Source organism: Anolis sagrei, chromosome 11 (assembly GCF_037176765.1).
Source record: "Anolis sagrei isolate rAnoSag1 chromosome 11, rAnoSag1.mat, whole genome shotgun sequence".
Taxonomy (NCBI): Eukaryota; Metazoa; Chordata; class Lepidosauria; order Squamata; family Dactyloidae; genus Anolis; species Anolis sagrei.
This window is the reverse complement of record NC_090031.1, coordinates 21,126,772-21,143,974: the sequence shown is the minus strand read 5'-3', so window position 1 is coordinate 21,143,974 and position 17,203 is coordinate 21,126,772. Positions and strand designations below refer to the sequence as shown.

Genomic DNA, 17,203 nt, shown 5'->3' with positions numbered 1-17,203 from the left:
CCCTCTGACTCCAAAGCAGCCCCGTTTTCCCTGCTACTAGGAGTAGCAACTCGAGCAACACACTGAACTACAACATAAAGATTATTATTATTATTATTATTATTATTATTATTATTATCATTATTATTATTGTATGAATCTATGCTTGCCTTTCCAGAATAGACGGCTGAGTCTGTACTAAAAGTGTTTTTCTTTCTGTAGTCCAGATACGATGCAATCAGCCTCAATTTCCTCTGTGTAGAAAAAAGGAATGTCCCTTATATATATTTAGCCATGTTGACAATATTTAATGATGATTGAGAATCAGTTTGCACCGAAGGGCAAAAGAAGGGTTGCACTTCGCTTTCATATCTTGGATTTGCCTTCCGAGAAACTTAATGCCACAAAAAATAAAAGCTGTCCTGGAAAGTAGATGCTTGCTGCTGTGGGTTTGCTAAAATAAATTAGAAAACAAACAGTTGAAAGTCAAATTAAATCAAAATGCAAGCCATAATCAGGCCTGTCAACCCATTACATTCAGAAATAAAGAGAAGGCATAAAATGTGAAAAGGGGAAGAGAAGTGGGAGTATAAGGACAGGGATATTGCCATGTAGAGAGGTGGTGTGATTGGGGGTTGTGATATTTGCTGTTGTGGCTACGCCACTAGTAGGTTTTTCCTTGGAGGTGGCAGCCATTGTAGCAGCCTTTGCCGGAGCCTTTGTTGAAACCTTTGCCGTAGTCACCAGATGGTCTGATGGAGCCTTTGTCGAAACCTTTGTCGGAGTCACCAGATGTTCTGCTGGAGCCTTTGTCGAAACCTTTGTCGTACTCATTGTCATAGCCTTTGTCGAAGACATTGCCAGTGTAGGTACTTTGGTAGTGTCCACCCCTTGTGATGCTGCCAAGTGGAGTTTGCACAAAATTACAACCACCAGCGCAGGCCATAGCCATTTGACCAACTTCTTCATCCTGTATTTTTAAAAAGTAAACACAAATTAACTCCATGTGCTTTTAGAATTGTTTTCTTGTCTCAGAAGATCAATTTGTGGCAGGAGCCAAAGCATGTATTGTGATTTTATTTTGTTATTCTGCATTGTTTAATTTTATTTTGTTTCATTATGTATTTTGCTGTGTTTAATTTTCTGTTGTTTTGTATTTTATTTCGTTGTATTGTTTTTGGGCTTGGCCTCATGTTAGCCGCCCCGAGTCCTCATTGGGGAGATGGTGGCGGGCATAAATAAAGATTATTATTATTATTATTATTATTATTATTATTATTATTTGAAATACAACAAGATGAGTCCACAGCAGACACTCTGCTGGCTATTGAATTGGATCACACGTCGGACACTTCCCAAGCGTCTAGGACTATGTGATGTATCGGCGAGTAATGCATGCAGATCCCAGTAAGGTGGCCTTCTGCAGCTGGCAGATGGTAATTTTGTCAGCGCTAATTGTGTTTAAGTACAGGCCAAGGTCTTTAGACACTGCACCCAGTGTGCCAATCACCACTGGAACCACCTTTACTAGTTTGTGCCAGAGTCTTTGCAGTTTGATATTACTATTATTATTACTATTATTATTATTATTATTATTATTATTACTATTATTACTATTATTACTATTATTATTATTTTATTTGTCTCTATACAAACATGCTTAGTGTTTGCAGCTTAAAATGCTCTAAATCTTGTATTATAATTACAGTCAGGCTTCATCATACCCTCATGTTTCTCTGCTCCACTCCCATTAGTATTTGGTGAGCATGGAGTATAACTTCATTCTCACTTGAACTAATTTGAGTGACTCTTCTGAAGACTTATTTCTACAATGCACAGGATAATATCGTATTTATTTGAGTATAAGCCGACCCGAATATAAGCCAAAACACCTAATTTTACCACAAAAAACTGGGAAAATGTAATGACTCGAGTATAAGCCAAGGACGGGAAATGCAGTAAATTTCAAAATAACAAATGATACCAATAATATTGCATGAATTGAGGCATCAGTATGTTAAGTGTTTTTCAATGTTCCCATAAAATTGTAATTTAAGATAAGACTGTCCAATTCTGATAAAACCATTATTCTAACCTTTTCCAATGTGAATGTGCTTACGTATCCTTCCAATAATAATAGAGTAAAATGATAAATGTAATAATAATAATAGAGTAAAATAATGGAAATGTAATAATAACAGTAATAATAAAATAATAAATGTAATAATAACAATAATTAAAGTAAAATAATAAATATGATAATAGATTAAAATGATAAATGTAATAATATCAATAATAAATAGAGTAAAATAATAAATGTGATAATAATAGAGTAAAATAATAAATGTATTGTCGAAGGCTTTCATGGCTGGAATCACTAGGTTCTTGTGGGTTTTTTCGGGCTATAGAGCCATGTTCTAGAGGCATTTCTCCTGACGTTTCGCCTGCATCTATGGCAAGCATCCTCAGAGGTTGTGAGGTCCTCACAGACCTCACAACCTCTGAGGATGCTTGCCATAGATGCAGGCGAAACGTCAGGAGAAATGCCTCTAGAACATGGCTCTATAGCCCGAAAAAACCCACAAGAACCTAAAATAATAAATGTGATATTAATAACTAATAGAGAAAAATAATAATAAATAGAGTAAAATAATAAATGTGATAATAATAGAGTAAAATAATAAATGGTAAAATAATAAATGTATTGTCGAAGGCTTTCATGGCTGGAATCACTGGGTTGTTGTAGGTTTTTTCGGGCTATAGAGCCATGTTCTAGAGGCATTTCTCCTGACGTTTCGCCTGCATCTATGGCAAGCATCCTCAGAGGTTGTGAGGTCCTCACAGACCTCACAACCTCTGAGGATGCTTGCCATAGATGCAGGCGAAACGTCAGGAGAAATGCCTCTAGAACATGGATCTATAGCCCGAAAAAACCCACAAGAACCTAAAATAATAAATGTGATATTAATAACTAATAGAGAAAAATAATAATAAATAGAGTAAAATAATAAATGTGATAAAAATAAATAGAGTAAACTAATAAATGTAATAATAATAGAGAAAAGTAATAAATGTAACAACAACAACACAAATAGAGAAAAATAATAAATGTAATAATAATAAATAGAGAAATGTAATAAAATAATAATAATGACAGTAAAATAATAAGTAACCTTGACTCAACGCTGGGTACCCAAGCTAGTATGCAATAAATGCATTATACACTCATAATCTGATAGCTTACCATTTAGTTCTATGATCTATGTATCTATTCTATTAATTCTTTTAAGTTCATTGTTCCATACCTGTCTTCAGTACCAGATGCTTAGGATGACAGTTAAACCCAGACGCTTCTAAGAAGTTCTCCTGTGTGCGGCTGATAATCAGTCTGCTCAGTTCTTCCATTTAAATATAATTTGAGGGATGGTTATGCAATGGCAATCCTCCAGATGATTGGTTCCTGTGCCACGCAAATATCTCAGTGTTACCTTTTTCCAGGGCAACAAGGACAAACACAAAACGTTTTGCCCCACAGCTTGCTGGAGGAAGTAAATTTGTATTAATTTTTTTGTATGAAGAGAGAGGGAATTCATCCAACATTTTTTCCCTGTTGGATGAATAAATAGTTTAATGGAACACATTTAGAAGGTCTCAACAGGAGCCATGTTTTTGCACAAGACCATCGGGTATATTTTTCCTGGTCCTGTAAACCATATTTAAGAAATGGTTGAAAACTTGGAAAACATTTGTTGTTGAGCGAGCTTTGTTTGTAACAGGACAATTAAACTGTATTTAAACACTGTGTTAAAATACAGTGATTGCTAGTTTTCTTTAAGCCAAGGGTCCTCAAACTTTTTAAACAGAGGGCCAGGTCACAGTCGCTCAAATTGTTGGAGGGCCAGATTACAATTTGAAAAAAGCATGAATGAATTCCTATGCACACTGCACATATCTTATTTGTGTTGCAAGAAACACTTAAAAACAATCCAATAATTAAACTGAAGAACAATTTTAACAAATATAAGCTTATTAGTATTTCAATGGGAAGTGTGGGTCTGCCTTTGACTGATGAGATAGGATTGTTGTTGTTGTTGGTGGTGTTGTTGTTGTGTGCTTTCAAGTCGTTTCAGACTTAGGTTGACCCTGAGCGAGGGCCAGGTAAATGACCTTGGAGAGCCACATCTGGCCCCTGGGCTTTAGTTTGAGGACCCCTGCTTTAAGCAATTTTATAAACACTGTCTTCATTTAGGCCAGTTGTTCCCAACCTGTGGTCCGTAGACCACTAGTGGTCCGCAAGAACAAAAATATGGTCTGTGGCCTCACCATTACTACACTATTGCCTCGAAACCACATGGCAACGAGAGCACCTGGTCTTGCAAAATCCTGTTTTAGTGCCGAGTCGACCGGGATGTCGGGAAGGGAGTGGCTGACTACCCACGAAAGCACTACTACCACATCAACTCTAGATTATTAAATACAGTTTTCTTTAGGCGAGCAGATGGAGACTACTGCATGATCACAGAATCATAGAATCAAAGAGTTGGAAGAGACCTCATGGGCCATCCAGCCAAACCCCTGCCAAGAAGCAGGAATATTGCATTCAAATCACCCCTGACAGATGGCCATCCAGCCTCTGTTTAAAAGCTTCCAAAGAAGGAGCCTCCACCATGCTCCGGGGCAGAGAGTTCCACTACTGAACAGCTCTCACAGTCAGGAAGTTCTTCCTAATGTTCAGATGGAATCTCCTCTCTTGTAGTTTGAAGCCATTATTCCGCGTCCTAGTCTCCAAGGAAGCAGAAAACAAGCTTGCTCCCTCCTCCCTGTGGCTTCCTCTCACATATTTATACATGGCTATCATATCTCCTCTCAGCCTTCTCTTCTTCAGGCTAAACATTTTCAGCTCCTTAAGCGCTCCTCATGGGGCTTGTTCTCCAGACCCTTGATCATTTTAGTCGCCCTCATTTTAGTCGCATGGCATATGTTCTTTATCAGAAACTAGAACTAATATGGTCTATCCAATGCATTTTTCTGAATCAGCACCCCAAATAACCAAACCGAATCAAAAACTGATTCGTAACCATTTTGGTACTAATGTTGGAGAGCGGTCCCTGGTCAAGTGGTCCTTGGTCAAATAAAGGTTGGGAACCACTGACTTAGGCTAAAATTGTAACTGCAACAAAGATCTGAAGGAATGCTTTAAAAAGTTGATTTAATGTTGTATTTCCTCTCTGATATAATGAGAAATGGGAACCCATAGGCCCCATATAGATGTTGGACTATAATTTCCATCACCAACATGGTCAGTGATTAGGTGATGGAGGCTAAGTCCATTGACTTCAGCAGAGTAACAAGTTCCTTATAAACGTTTTTTTGGGTGGTACTAATGCTACACAACAGACTCTGAGACCAAGTGCCTTGTCGGGATACTGGGAACTTACATCCCCAGCTTACACTAAAGAATCGAAACACAAATACTTTTCATTTCTGATTGAGAGGAGGTGACTTTTTACATCGCCTTCTAAACAATTACTGGAAAGGGAATCTGGGTCTGCATAATTATTTGGAAGAGCACGTTCTAACAAAAAACAGACCCACATTCACATGGAGCCCATTGAAGCTTTGGGTAACTAAATTCTACCCTCTTCAAAACCCAGAAATCTTTGTACAAAATCTGTATAACAGCAAGAAGATCCAACCAGTCCATCCTCCAGGAAAGAATGCCCGACTGTTCACTGGAGGGAAGGATATTAGAAGCAAATATGAAGTGCTTTGGCCACATCATGAGAAGACAGGAAAGCTTGGAGAAGAGAATGATGCTAGGGAAAATGGAAGAAAAAAGGAAGGGGGGGGGGGCGACCAAAGGCAAGATGGATGGATGGTATCCTTGAAGTGACTGGCTTGACCTTGAAGGAGCTGAGGGTGGCAACGGCCAGCAGGGAGCTCTGGCTTGAGCTGGGCCAGCGGGACATGAAGAGGTAGAAGCAACTGAACGAAGAAACAAAATAACATCCCAGTCTGGCAAGATGGGTGAAGTTAGGTCGCAGCCATGGGCACTATTTGTAGTGACAGCTTATTTGAAAAGTAACCAAAGCCCTGGAAAATTGAAAAGGGGTCTGTGATAGAAGTTCATAAGATTGTGTGTGATTTTGATACCCCTTCCCAATTACCTCTAAGGTGGAATGTAGGGACTTCAAGTGAAACATAAGGTAGACAATTGAGGATAGTATCCAAGGTTGCACTTGTTGAATCATAGAATCATAGAGTTGGAAGAGACCTCATGGGCCATCCAGTCCAACCCCCTGCCAAGAAGCAGGAATATTGCATTCAAAGCACCCCTGACAGATGGCCATCCAACCTCTGTTTAAAAGCTTCCAAAGAAGGAGCCTCCTCCACACTCAGAGGCAGAGAGTTCCACTGCTCAACGACTCTCACAGTCAGGAAGTTCTTCCTCATGTTCAGATGGAATCTCCTTTCTTATAGTTTGAAGCCATTGTTCCACGTCCTAGTCTCCAGGGAAGCAGAAAACAAGCTTGCTCCCTCCTCCCTGTGACTTCCTCTCACATATTTATACATGGCTATCATGTCTCCTCTCAGCCTTCTCTTCTTCAGGCTAAACATGCCCAGCTCCTTAAGCCGCTCCTCATAGGGCTTGTTCTCCAGACCCTTGATCATTTTAGTTGCCCTCCTCTGGACACATTCCAGCTTGTCAATATCTCTCTTCAATTGTGCCCAGAATTGGACACAGTATTCCAGGTGTGGTCCAACCAAGGCAACCTTTTGCTCACCTTTTTGACCTTCATTTCTAACTGGCCCCAACCAACATGGCCAAAGGAGACAGGACTGTGAGAGTTGGTGTCCCCAACATCTGGAAGGCCTGGAATTCCCAACCTCCTGATTTAGGAAATGTTATGCCATTATGTTAAAGCAGGAGTCCACAAACTTTTTAAACAGAGGGCCAGGTCACAGTCCCTCAAACTGTTGGAGGGCCGGATTATAACTTCAAAAAAATGAATTAATTTCTTTGCACACTGCACATATTTTATTTGTACTGCAAAAATCACTTAAAAACAATACAATAATTAAAATGGAGAACAATTTTTACCAAATATAAACTTATTATTATTTCAGTGGGAAGTGTGGACCTGCTTTTGGCTGATGAGATAGGATTGTTGTGTGCTTTCAAGTTGTTTCAGACTTAGGTTGACCCTGAGCGAGGGCCGAGTAAATGACCTTGGAGGGCTGCATCGGGCCCCCGGGCCTTAGTTTGAAGACCCCTGTGTTAAAGGGCTTTAAAGTGTGTTAGTAAGTTTATAGACAGAAGAAACTGGGTTGGCTACTTATTGGGATGACCAAAGGAATCCTCCATGTTCAGATGCAGTATATCCCTCAAAACCTGTTTCTGGAGATTGTAGAGGTCCTTTTCAACATCCTCAAGACATCTCCTTGTCCAGAATGAGATGCTAGATTTAGATCGAGCTGGCAGTTGATCTAACCTGGCTCCTCTTAGCCTCGTTTTCTTTCTTAGCATAGCAATGGCAACCATGCAACATACAACTTAGTTTCCTAGGAATTGTGTGTTTACCATTGAGGATGGTATTTCCTCCTCAAAGGGCCACAATAGTGCAGTAATTCTATCCTAACTGGGAGATACCAAATGGAACCACAGGTTGCGTTTGTATTTTGCGGTTTCACCTTCGAGACGGAAAAACTGATTGATTATTTTTCAAAAGCGTCAGTAGTTACGTTAACTTCTTTTCTGATACTTGTGCAAATTTGCCTGTAAATTGTAACCTAATGCTACCTTTCGTTTTCATTTCTTGGAATAGAATCCTTAAGTTTCACCTTCCTGTAAAGCAACCCCTACTCAAGTGTAAGCCATATCTCTAAGCAGTTTCCTTTGTTGACGCAGTAAATAGAGCGGTTTCTAAAAGGTTACAGCTCAAAATTATGCCAAATCAAGACGAAAAACCCAGGGATTTCCTTTGTGTGAGCTGTGATAGTGCTTGAACCCTCTTCATCTTTGGATCCTGGGCAAATTGTTTTCAAGACACCAAGCTGTCTTGCAAAAAACAAGACATTGATTATTCCTGGAGGCTGACATTGAGAAGCTTTTAAACAAAAAGTTTTAAGTTTGCCCACCCCCTAATATAAATATACCATTGATCTTTCAGATTTAAGGATTTCATTATTTGTGAATTGGATCAAAATGGAATCTAGGAATCTTCAGCTTCTCCAGTGCAACCCTGTGATTGACTTCCACTAGAGGATGTCCATAAAATGATGCAGGAGGATAACTTTCTAAGAATCTCTGGGTCCTCCAGTGGTTATTTATTTCCTATCAAGTGCATTGCATAAATTAGTATAAAACTGATAAAAATAGAAGGATTGCAGGCGGCTAAATATCTTTTAACCAAAAATGGGCAATAGCAACAGCATTGTCTGTAGCCTCCAAGTTTGCAGACGACACCAAATTGGGAGGGATAGCCAATACTCCAGAGGACAGGAGCAGAATTCAAAATGATCTTGACAGATTAGAGAGATGGGCCAAGACTAACAAAATGAAGTTCAACAGTGACAAATGCAAGATACTCCACTTTGGCAGAAAAAAACGAAATGCAAAGATACAGAATGGGGGACGATGATGCCTGGCTCGAGAGCAGTACATGTGAAAAAGATGTTGGAGTCCTTGTGGACAGCAAGTTAAACATCAGCCAACAATGTGATGTGGCGGCAAAAAAACCAATGGGATTATGGACTGCATCAAGAGGAGCAGAGTGTCTAGATCTAGGGAAGTCATGCTCCCCATGCTCTATTCTGCCTTGGTTAGACCACACCTGGAATATTGTGTCCAATTCTGGGCACCACACTTGAAGAGAGATATTGACAAGCTGGAATGTGTCCAGAGGAGGGCGACTAAAATGGTCAAGGGTCTGGAGAACAAGCCCTATGAGGAGCGGCTTAAAGAGCTGGGCATGTTTAGCCTGAAGAAGAGAAGGCTGAGAGGAGATATGATAGCCATGTATAAATATGTGAGAGGAAACCACAGGGAGGAGGGAGCAAGCTTGTTTTCTGCTTCCCTGGAGACTAGGATGCAATGGAACAATGGCTTCAAAACTACAAGAAAGGAGATTCCATCTGAACATGAGGAAGAACTTCCTGTGAGAGCCGTTCAGCAGTGGAACTCTCTGCCCCAGAGTGTGGTGGAGGCTCCTTCTTTGGAGGCTTTTAAACAGAGGCTGGATGGCCATCTGTCGGGGGTGCTTTGAATGCAATATTCCTGCTTCTTGGCAGAGGGTTGGACTGGATGGCCCATGAGGTCTCTTCCAACTCTTTGATTCTATGATTCCTCTGCACATGAGGCAGGGCATAGTGGACAAGCATACAGATGTGGGGTTGTCTGTTCTGCTCCACAGTCACACGAGGTGTGGGATTCTTTTAGGTAGTGCCATTTTGCCAGGGTGTCTTTTGATCTACCCACTCCACTTCTGAGTCTGTTCAAGGACTTCCAAGTTGCCTATTCTTGGTTTGCCCCTGGAGGAAGACCCTCCCTCATGGCTTGCCATCCAGTTGGGATTTCCTGGTTGAGCTGCCCAGAGGGATACCCTTGCTGTTGCTGGGGGGACGCCAAGAGGAGTGGTAGTTCTCATTAAGCTTTTCCTTGATTTGAGTCTACTGGGAGGAGGCTGGTAGCCATGTAGTGGGGGGCTTTCACAGGGTTCAACCTTATTTCTCTCACATTTAGCAGCAACTTCCCGTCGCACATCGGGGGGGGGGGGGGGGGGAATGCCAGCTAGCTTGTAGAGTTTATCAATACGTGTAGATTTAAGACATTCTGTGATTATTCTGCATGTTTTATTCAATGCTATGTTCACATGCTGTGCATGTTCCTCCATTGTTCAACTTCCAGAACTGATGGGGTAGGACAAGAAAGGACCATATAATAGGTCTAGACCAGCTATGGACAAACTTTGTCCCTCCAGGTGTTTTGGACTTCAATTCCCACAATTCCTAACAGCTTACCTTACCCAAGTACATTACAAACCTTTGTGTATAAGTATAGGGGTGCCATGTAGGTGAGATAGCTACAAATGAGTGTGTGTCTTTATTCCCTTGTCATTCAAACCTTGTTGCATTGAATATTCTTGTTTCAAAGGGTCCTCAGTTGATCTTGGAGGTTGTTGAGAACCAGATTGTCACCTATACCCACAAGAAGTCTTTGACGTCTTCCTGACATGAAAGTCATTTTGTGTTAAACATCTCAAGTGTGTTAACATGGTATGGCCACTAGAGAGAGCATTGGGCTAAAGCAGTGGTTCCCAACCGTCTTTTTTCTTCTTTTTTTTTTTTTACCAGGTGCCACTTTGACCAGGGACCGCTCTCCAACATTAATACCAAAAGGATTACGAATCAGTTTTTGGTCAACTTTAGATTCAGTGTGGTTATTTTGGATGGTGATTCAGAAAATTGCATTGGATAGACCACATCTGCTCTAGTTTCTGATGCATATATGCCACACAGTAGTCGCCATCTGCTCGCCCACAGGAAACCATATTTAATAATCTAGAGCTGGTGTGGTGGTAGTTATCTTTCGTGGGTAGTCAGCCTCCCCTTCCCGACATTCCCATTGCCTTGGCACTATAAGAGGGTTTTGCGAGAACAGTTGCTCTCATTGCCATGTGGTTTCAAGGCAATGATGTACTGAGGCCGCGGATGATATTTTTGTTCATGCAGACTACTGGACCACAGGTTGGGAACCACTGGACTAAAGTCTTCCTCTATATTTCAGTGGGGGTGATCAGTCATTACTTAGTTTGGGGGATTTTAAAATGTCTTCAGTTGAATAACTCTAGTGATCTTTCACTTGATGACTTTGCTCGTTGGAATCCTGTAGCACAGTGGTTCACAGCTTGTGGCCCCGTGGGCCACCAGTGGTCCGCAAGAATGATAATATGGTCCACAGTCTCACCATTACGACACCATTGCTTTGAAACCACACAGCAACGAATGCAACTGGTCTTGTGAAACCCTCTTATAGTGCCAAGGCAACGGGGATGTCGGGAGGGGAGAGGTTGACTACCCACAAAAGATTGCTCCTACCATATCAGCTCTAGATTTTTAAACATAGAATCATAGAATCAAAGAATTGGAAGAGACCTCATGGGCCATCCAGTCCAACCCCCTGCCAAGAAGCAGGAATATTGCATTCAGATCACCCCTGACAGATGGCCATCCAGCCTCTGTTTAAAAGCTTCCAAAGAAGGAGCCTCCACCACACTCCGAGGCAGAGAGTTCCACTGCTGAACGGCTCTCACAGTCAGGAAGTCCTTCCTCATGTTCAGATGGAATCTCCTTTCTTGTAGTTTGAATCCATTGTTTCGTGTCCTGGTTTTCTGTGGGTGAGCAGATGACAACTGCTAGATGGCATATGCCCTGTATCATAAACTAGAGCTGATGTGGTATATCCAGTGCAATTTTCTGAATCAGCACTCCAAATAACCAAACCAAATCTAAAGTTGACTAAAACCCAATTTGTAACCCCTTTGGTACTAATGTTGGAGAGTAGTTCCTGGTCAAAGTGGTCCCTGATCAAAAAAAAGGTTGAGAACCACTGTTATAGCACAACTGGTGGAAAAATGGGAGGGTATTTTGGAGGAATTTGCAAATTAGGGAGTTGTCCTAAGAACCGAAATACTGTTGAACCTTGCATTTGGTGTCCATTAATAGAGGAAGCGTGGAATTGAGCGGGAACTAGAAGGAACTAGAAGCGACTAAAATGATAAAAGCTCTGGACAACAAGCCCTATGAGGAGCGGCTTAAGGAGCTGGGCATGTTTAGCCTGAAGAAGAGAAGGCTGAGAGGGGATATGATAGCCATGTATAAATATGTGAGATGAAGCCACAGGGAGGAGGGAGCAAGCTTGTTTTCTGCTTCCCTGGACCCACTCCAATGGCTTCAAACTAGAGGAGAGGAGATTCCATCTGAACATGAGGAAGAACTTCCTGACTGTGAGAGCCGTTCAGCAGTGGAACTCTCTGCCCCGGAGTGTGGTGGAGGCTCCTTCTTTGGAGGCTTTTAAACAGAGGCTGGATGGCCATCTGTCAGGGGTGATTTGAATGCAATATTCCTGCTTCTTGGCAGAATGGGGTTGGACTGGATGGCCCATGAGGTCTCTTCCAACTCTTTGATTCTATGATTCTGGTTGCACTGGAAGGGCCTGGGTGTTATGGGAGTTGTCCAAAATGTCTGGAAGGCCAAGAGTTCCTCACCTCTTCCTTAGAAGGAAGGAACTGGCTTCTGTCTTTCCTGGGTTGCTAGGCAGCCCAGAAATATTGTTCCTCTTCTCATGCAACATTGAATTAACACAACATGTAAAAAACATGATGCAAACATTTGCAAACAAACGTTTAGTCCCATATGTTCAGACTTTACATTTCCAAATAATACATTTGAAATTACTTTATATGTCCACCATTGAACTGTGCCTGAATTGGTTCTCTGTTTCCTGACCCCGTGGAAAATACATTTTTCAATTTGAATGAAAGAGCTGCAGTGTGCCTTTGTCCCTCTGCACCTACCATTGCGACCACACTGCTCTGGAAGTCCACTCAGTTGCCGTTGGCTTCTAAGAATTGCTCGCCTGAGGTTTGGAGGTGTAAAGCAGTGCTTTGCATGTAACAATTAGGTCCTATTTTTGCCTCTTTGGCCTTCCTGTGGGTGTATAGTTTCCCAGCCAGGAGAGCCGGCTTGCTATCTTAAGGCCTACGTGCCACTTTCGCTTGTGGTGTCTGTGGAAGGGTTGTTTATTTCTGTTTTATCGGTGCTATGGCCACTGCTTTTTGGAACTTCCTGTCATTGTCGAGATGCTGGCGCTGAATTTGCTGGCTCACAAACTGAGCATTCTCTCCTCTGCAAGCCCCATAATGTTATCATGCTCTGGTCTGCTGAGTTGGATTAACTCAAACTTGGGAGTGATTGATGTTTTCTTGGAACTGAAACTAAACCGTCAACGTTTACATGTCAGTTACTTCAGTTGCTGTGTTCTTTTAACTGCATCCCACTTAGCTTTGGAAGTCTGTATTAATTGTCCCTCATTGCCGAGCTCTGCTTCATGCTCTCCTCAAGGGCAGAGTAAATAAACTAGAACCTTTTGTGTTGTGACATTAAAATCCCATGTGCACTGTTTATAAAGAGAAGACATTTTAAATATTACTTAATAAAGAAGAGGAAGCAGTGGTTTTATTCCTATTGTCAACCAAAGTTTGATTAAAATTGAAGAATGGCTGTGGGCTCATATTAAACATGCATTTCCCTGCAAAGAGAAAATACGTATAGGAAAAAAAACAAGTATATAAGCCAGAGTTAGCAACTTGAGTCCCTCTGAGTCAGCGTTTCTCAACCTGGGGGTAGGGACACGTAGGGGGTTCACCAAGGGGTTTCAGAGGGGTCACCAAAAACCGTCAGAAAACATATATTTCTGATGGTCTTAGGAACCCTTTTGATAGAGAAGGCTGAAGATCTCTCCGCCTATCTTTCTCTTCTTTTTTGGAAACACAAGGCAAATTGTCCCACCAAAAGCCCTTCTCTTGGCTGTCTTCCCAGCAAAGAGGAGAGCTCTTTCTGAGACTCCAAGCAGGAAGGGGAGAGCAGGCGTGCTCAACACATGGCAGCATGGTGCACATGTGTGAGTGAGAGAGAGCATGTGGGGCTGGAGGGAGGCTCATGCCGGCAAGTCTCTTCAGGGCATGGGGGAGTTCTGTGTGGATAGTTTGGCCAATTCTGTTGGTGGTGGGGTTTAGAATTCTCTGTAATTGTAAGTAAACTATAAATCCCAGCAACTACAACTCACAGATTTCAAGGTCTATTTTCCCCAAACTCCACCGGTGTTCACATTTGGTTATACTGAGTATTTGTGCCAAGTTTGGTCCAGATCTATCATTGTTTGAGTCCGCAATGCTCTCTGGATATAGGTGAACTACAACTCCCAAACTCAAGGTCAATGCCCAACAAGCCCTTCCAATATTTTCTGTTGGTCTTGGGAGTTCTGTGTTCCAAGTAAACATGTGCAGACGAGGGAGAGTGTGTGAGGCTGGAGGGAGGCTCGTGCCATCAAATTTCATGACATTGGGGTTCTGTGTGTGAAGTTTGACCCAATTCTATCGTTGGTGGGATTCAGAATGCTTTTTGATTGTAAGTAAACTATAAATCCCAGCAAATACAACTCCCAAATGTCAAGGTCTATTTTCCCCAAACTCCACCAGTGTTCACATTTGGGCATACTGAGTATTTGTGCCAAGTTTGGTCCAGATCTATCACTGTTTTGAGTCCACAGTGCTCTCTGGTTGTAGATGAACTACAACTCCAAAACTGAAGGTCAAGACCCACCAAACCCTTCCAATATTTTCTCTTGGTCATGGGAGTTCTGTGTACCAAGTTTGGTTCAGTTCTATTGTTGGTGGAGTTCAGAATCCTTTTTGATTGTATGTGAACTATAAATCCCAGCAACTACAACTCCCAACTGACAAAATCAACCCCCTCCTAACCCCACCAGTATTCAATGCCCACCAAACCGTTCCAATATTTTCTGTTGGTCATGGGAGTTCTGTGTGCCAAGTGCACATGTGTGGACGAGGGAGAGTGTGAGGCTGGAGGGAGGGTCGTGCCATTGAATCCCTTCAAGACATTGGGGTTCTGTGTGAGAAGTTTGACCCAATTCTATCGTTGGTGGGCTTCAGAATGCTTTTTGATTGTAGGTGAACTATAAATCCCAGCAACTACAAATCTAAAAGGACAAACTGAATCTCCCCCAACCCCATCAGTTTTCAAATTTGGACGTTTTCATGCCAAATTGGGTCCAGTGAATGGAAAAACATCCTGCATATCAGATATTTACATTATGATTTATAACAGTAGTGAAATGACATTTATGAAGTAGCAACGAAAATAATTTAATGGTTGGGGGTCAGCACAACATGAGGAACTGTATTAAGGGGTCGTGGCATTAGGAACGTTGAGAAACACTGCTCTAAGTATTTATTGTTGGACTGCAATTCCGGACTACAACTTCCATCCACTCGAGCATGGAGGACGATGGGAATTGTAGCATAATAGCATCAGGTTGGTCACAAGTTGGCATTCCCCCATGTGCTCCATTGCCTTCAAAGTGAAATATTTGTCTTGCTGGTAGGTATTTGGTCCTACATCCTTCTTAGCCCCATGTGGAATACTCCCCTACTGGCTTAATGGGATCTTTACATAGGTTAATCCCCTTAATGCACTGGATGTGCTCTGCTTGAGAATAACAATTGCATTCAGACTAGCAATATAGAAGCTTAGTCTGTAGCAAAAAGGTACACACTTTGGCCAGCAAGCAAACAGAGTCCTCCACGGTGCTTTTATTTCTCCTGAATGGCGCCGTGTAGTTCCCTTAACTAAGCAAACATGCCAAAAGGTATAACAAGCAGTCCCTAAACACAGAAAGCCTCCAATTCACCCCCATTGTATGGAAGTCTTTCACTACCAATGACTGCACCTGCCTGGTCCAACTCATATTGTCCACTTTGCGAAGGACCATTCTATCTCCATCCCAAAGTAGGAACAAAACAACACTAAGTGAACTTCCCCCAATTTGCACACTTTTTCTGACTACTGCCTGTTCTTACCTCAAGCTTGCTTACTCGCTGGGTTGTTGTGTGTTTTCCGAGCTGTATGGCCATGTTCCAGAAGCATTCTCTCTTGACGTTTCACCTGCATCTATGGCAGGCATCTTCAGAGGTTGTTGGAAAGTTGGAAATGCAGTTTATGTATCTGTGGAATGTCCAGGGTAGGAGAAAGAACTCTTGTCTGTTGGAGGTAGGTGTTAATGTTTCAGTTGGCCACCTTGATTAGCATTTAATGACCTAGCAGCTTCAAGATCTGGCTTCTTACTTATGAACAAAATCTGGTTACCAGTATTAAAAACTCTAAAATCATGACAGTAAATAAAGAATAAATTTCAAAAACGGGAACTCCAGACAAGAAACCATCAGGGATAGCTAATTACCTCTCAACTGTGCTCTTACCTACAAGAAGCACTGCCTGAACATCAAGCAAAAAGTGGGTGCTAGAAACAATATCATACGAAAGCTGACTGGCGCAACCTGGGGATCACAACCAGATACAGTGAAGACATCTGCCCTTGCGCTGTGCTACTCTGCTGCTGAGTATGCATGCCCAGTGTGGAACACATATCACCACACTAAAACAGTGGATGTGGCTTTTAATGAGACATGCCGCATTATCACGGGGTGCCTGCGCCCTACACCACTGGAGAAATTACACTGCTTAGCCGGTATTGCACCACCTGACATCCGCCAGGAAGTAGCAGCCAATAGTGAAAGGACCAAGGCAGAGACATCTCCAGCTCATCCCGTTTTCTAAGATCTACAGAGACACTCGCTGGAACATCTCAGCAAGTGAGAGTCCAAAAGTGGCAGGCTCAAACCCAGAACCTCAACCAATGGCTGATACCAGATGAGAGACTGGGCAAACAGAGGACTGGGCACACAGAGGACTGGGCAACTTGGAAGGCGCTGAACAGACTGCGCTCTGGCACCACAAGATGCAGAGCCAACTTTCAGAAATGGGGCTACAAAGTGAATCCTCGACATGCGAGTGTGGAGAGGAGCAAACCACTGACCACCTGCTGCCATGCAACCTGAGCCCTGCCCCATGCACAATGGAGGACCTTCTTGCAGCAACATCAGAAGCACTCCAAGTGGCCAGATACTGGTCAAAGGACATTTAATCAACTACCAAACTCACAAATGTTGTATTTTGTCTGTTTGTTTGCTTTGTTCTGTTAGAAATGTAATATAATTGACTGGTTGCCCTGACACGATAAATAACCTCTCAACTAAGGATTCCCCCAGGCATTAACCCAAAATTAGTAAGAATATCAGCCCTAGCCTTGTCTTACTCAACTGCCGAGTATGCCTGCCCTATTTGGCATAAGTCTGCCCATGCAACAAAGCTGGTGAAAATAGCTTTGAATGAAACATGCAGAATAATCACAGGATGTCTTAAACCTACACCTATTGATAAACTGTACAAGCTAGCTGGCACCCCCCCCCCCCCCTCCCCTGATGTGTGACGGGAAGTTGCTGCTAAATGTGAGAGAAATCAGGTTGAACACTGTGAAAGCCACCCACTACATGGCTACCAGCCTCCTCCCAGTAGACTTAAATCA

General features: G+C 42.3%; 1 protein-coding gene across 2 annotated transcripts in view; it reads left to right on the top strand.

Annotated features, from left to right (window-relative positions):
- The window catches only part of NF1 (neurofibromin 1), a 252,287-nt gene that overhangs the window by 111,855 nt on the left and 123,229 nt on the right, over positions 1–17,203 (top strand). The window lies entirely within an intron of this gene.